This window comes from Primulina tabacum, chromosome 18 (assembly GCF_025594145.1).
Source record: "Primulina tabacum isolate GXHZ01 chromosome 18, ASM2559414v2, whole genome shotgun sequence".
Lineage (NCBI taxonomy): Eukaryota > Viridiplantae > Streptophyta > Magnoliopsida > Lamiales > Gesneriaceae > Primulina > Primulina tabacum.
The window spans coordinates 22,174,571-22,177,973 of NC_134567.1; positions in this window are offsets into that span (position 1 = coordinate 22,174,571).

Below are 3,403 nucleotides of genomic sequence, written 5' to 3' on the forward strand. Positions count from 1 at the left end.
TCTAAATGATAAGATTTTGCTTGATTTATCTCTAGATATTATAGTATTTGTTTTTAATATGATTTTTATCTCTAAAAAATTTTATCTTGTTTAAAAGAGTTTTATATCTAATGAAAATCTTGTTTCCATGTTTTCTAAGATTCTCTTATGGAATTGATTTTAGGTCAATCATTGGGTATAAATATGGAGTGCCTTATAGTTGTGGAAGGGCTTTCCGGTGTGAGTCTTTTTGTGAGACGGCTTGAGGAAGGTCGACAGAGGAGTTCTTTCATAAAAGAAAAATACGAGAGCCGAGCCTATTTTGATGATAAGCTTTTGTGTGATCGGTTCATCACTTTGTGCAGCTGCTGAAGTTTTCGTGTGATCTGTTGATCACTTTGCACAGCTGCTGGAACTTTTTCTGAACTTGTAGAAGTTCAGTGTTGGAGATTTTCGTGTGAAGAATTTGGGTGATTGATTCACAGATTTACCGTGTTGCTGATTGGTGTTGGCGACACTCAAGAACAACATTGCGTGAAGTGTTGGGTAAGAGAGGTTTCGTCTGGTTTTAAGCAATACGATTTTTTGTTTCATGCATCTAGTATTTACTTTGAATTTTTGATGCATTTTAATTCTTTGGAGGTTGAAGGAATTTGGTTTTGTTATTTTCACTAGTATTGTTTTGTGTAAACGATTTACATATTTTTCTAGTGAATTTTTATCATGAGCCGTTGTAAAAATATTTATACTTGTATATAATTTAAATCTGGTCTCTATTTATTCATGTTATACTTGTGTGTCAATAATTATTTTCTGCTGCATGTTGTGCGCTCGTATTGACAACACCAGAGCACAACAGTAACTTCTGATACACAGAATATGTTTATTTCCTGTACTTTTATGATCAACAACGTCCTTTCAAGTGGTATCAGAGCCACCTCTTGATATAATAAATGACTGATTCTAGTTTTGATGGATCGGTTCTGACACCTGCGAGGGCACTTCAAATACAATATTCTCAATGAGCTGCAATAGATCTGTTTTAAGAATGTAAATACCGATGAATTAGATCGAGTTTGGTTTTAAATTAAGTGAAAAATACTCGAAATAATCATTCGTTCAGAAAGCTGACTAATTTGAACACCTTTTAGCTTGTGTAAACTGATTAACTGAAATGAGGGAGATCAGTTCTTGATTGTATCGGTTCAGTTATGGTGAGAACTGAACTGATATCATCTCGAACTGATCAAATCAATTTGAAAACAATATTTAAACATTTAAGTACACAAGATATGTTTATGGATATTCGGAGACTTCAACTGCTCCTACGTCACCCCTTCTACCACCTCGGGTAGAATTCACTAGAAGAATTTGATTTATACAACACCTTGTACAAACCCACTCAACTTAGGACTTATGTTACTGCCTAACTAAACTCCTAGTCTAGATTGAAGGCAGCACCTTCCAGCCAACACTTTTTTAACGTATATGTATCAAAGACTACATACACAAGTTTAACGTCTTTGTGCAAGACTCACTCAACTTATCAATACGATCAATTTTTCTGTATATGTGAGTGATGTGTGTGAGAACTGATCTTATGAATACAACACGAAAGTGTTCTCACACACTGTGAATTTTGCTTTTACATTAAGCTGATGGCATGCCCTATTTTTCTCTTGTTTTCTGATCTTCACAGACTTATTTGTTGATGGTCTTGATCTTGTATTTATAGAGGCTTCGTGACCATTTTTCAAGACTCATCAAATATGTCTGTTGCAATTTGAATATGTTCCTTGATATTTGTGTCTTGTCTTTTCTGACAGCCATTCTGGAACGTCTTGACTTTAAGCTCTGCTGCAACGTTCATTATTGTCCTTTGACTGGATAATTGATTTTCTTAATGCGCATGGCTGGATTCCACTTAGATAAGCTTGTTGTGTACTGCAAACTGGTCAGCTCCTAATTGATGTCCGTCCTGAACTAGTCAGTTAAACTGGTATATAACTTGTTTGGTGAAATCAGTTGGCTCGTCAACTTAACTGATTTCACTGCTTCAGTTGAACTGGTCAGTTGAGCTTTACATCAGTTGAGACCTTCATCAGCTGGCTGGGCTTCTGAAGGTTTTCTGCTGAACTACCTATCAGCTGGACAATCATTTGAACTGGTCTTTGATGTATCAGTTGAACTGGTTCAGTTTGGGCAATCAGTTTGCGTCTCGATAGCTTCAGTTTAGGCTCTATAGCTTTCTGCGCACTTAGGTAAAATAATTAGAAATAAAATAACAAGTTTTGTTAACATCAAAATCAAGATTACAAATATTTCACGAACATGAAATATTCCAATAGGTTTATTGTTGTATTACAGGAAATTTAACAGAATCTCAATGGGTGTACTGTCTACAAACACTCCTTTTAGAACATCAGTCTTGAATGGATCAAACTATGTCCTCTGGAAAGTCAAGATGAGAATATACATTAAATATATCGAAGAAATTGAATGGCAATGGGTATTAGATGGTTGGTCTCCACCGAGAACAGTTGATGATGATGAGGATAATAGAATTAAACCTGAGAGTGCATGGTCTAATAATGAAGTCCGAACCTCAAATTTTAACTCGAAGGCGCTCAATGCTATTTTCACATCTGTTGATGTCAACATGTTCAGCCTTATCACCAACTGAATCTCTACCAAAGAAGCATGAGATATTCTTCAGAAGCACTGCGAAGGGTCTGAGATTGTATGCAGAACCAAACTCGGGATGTTAACCTCCAAATTTGAAAGCTTGAAAATGGAAGAGAACAAGACTATTGTTGAATATGATCGAAGATTGCGTGACATTACCAATGAATTTTTTAGTCTTGGTGATTCTATGTTGAATGAAAAGCTGGTTAGCAAGGTCCTGAGATCCTTCCCAGAATGCTTCAACATTAAAATATGTGCTATTGGCAAGTCTAAGGACAATTCTACACTTAACCTGGAAGATTTTATTAGCTCACTCAGGACATTCGAGATAAATATAGACTTACAAAAAAGAGACAAAGAGAAGGATGTTGCACTCCAAATTTCTGACGATTTCTTTGATGATCTGATTCAGGAAGTCAATGTGAAACGTCTGCTATTCGTTTTCTTAAAAAGTACTAGAATTTATTTTTCCTCCTTAATCTCCATTATTCAAAATATACATATATATACTTTAAAGATACCTTGTACCATTTTAATAATAAACAATCAACTAACATTTAAAATCGAAGGAAAATATTTTAAATCGTAAAATCGTCAAACGTTTTACTAAACCTAAAAATAACATTTGAAAAGTATAGCACATAATATAACATCTCAAAAACCACTCATAAATAAATCATCGTAAAAATATCTTTAACATCACTTAAATCATAAGTCATAACTAGTGCGGAAAACTAGC